Source organism: Triticum dicoccoides, chromosome 5A (assembly GCF_002162155.2).
Source record: "Triticum dicoccoides isolate Atlit2015 ecotype Zavitan chromosome 5A, WEW_v2.0, whole genome shotgun sequence".
Lineage (NCBI taxonomy): Eukaryota > Viridiplantae > Streptophyta > Magnoliopsida > Poales > Poaceae > Triticum > Triticum dicoccoides.
This window is the reverse complement of record NC_041388.1, coordinates 712,289,803-712,290,451: the sequence shown is the minus strand read 5'-3', so window position 1 is coordinate 712,290,451 and position 649 is coordinate 712,289,803. Positions and strand designations below refer to the sequence as shown.

The following is a 649-nucleotide window of genomic DNA, read 5'->3' as shown; positions in this document are numbered from 1 at the left end:
CAATGCCACCGGAGCGTCGCACCGGGCCCTCATACATGGGGGGTGATGTGGTGGCATGTCCGAAGAGGCGGGACGCGTCTCCGGGGCGTGGCCCCCCTCACGGACGGTGATGACACGGTAGTAGACGTTCTACGGTAACGATGCGGCGTCAATATTACTAAATACTCGGAGCGTGATAAAATCATGAGTTTTTTTGCACGATGTGCGCACATGTGCTATAGGAATGATGGTATTTTTTTCATAATTTTTGGTGATGGAGAAGTATCCGAAAAATTCCCTCTACGCGGATTGCCCTTCGCGCGTCTACGGCTGTGGCCGGCGGCCTCCGGGGGCTAGCATGCCGCCAAATCTTGCGCCGGCGGCCTCTCACAAGTCTGAAAGTGTTGTGGCGGTTGCAAACGCCTGGCACACGTGTTCGGGGTGTGCCCCCCTCACGGACGGCGCTGCCGCCGGCACCTGGAGGGGGGAGACAGACGCGTGGGGTCTACGCGGAGGGGATCTTGCTGTGGGTCTGGCCCGGATGTTGCTCCAAAGTGTTCCTATGGGCTGACCTAACACAACCGGGTGGGGAGATCTACTGGTCAAAGCCCGTCCGTGCAAAGTCAAAGTGGTAGATTCCATGGTCAAACGCTACAGGGTTAGGCGGGAC

At 58.2% G+C, this 649-nt stretch overlaps 1 protein-coding gene across 1 annotated transcript in view; it reads right to left on the bottom strand.

Annotated features, from left to right (window-relative positions):
* The window catches only part of LOC119298617 (cytochrome P450 710A1-like), a 21,408-nt gene that overhangs the window by 10,606 nt on the left and 10,153 nt on the right, over nucleotides 1–649 (bottom strand). The window lies entirely within an intron of this gene.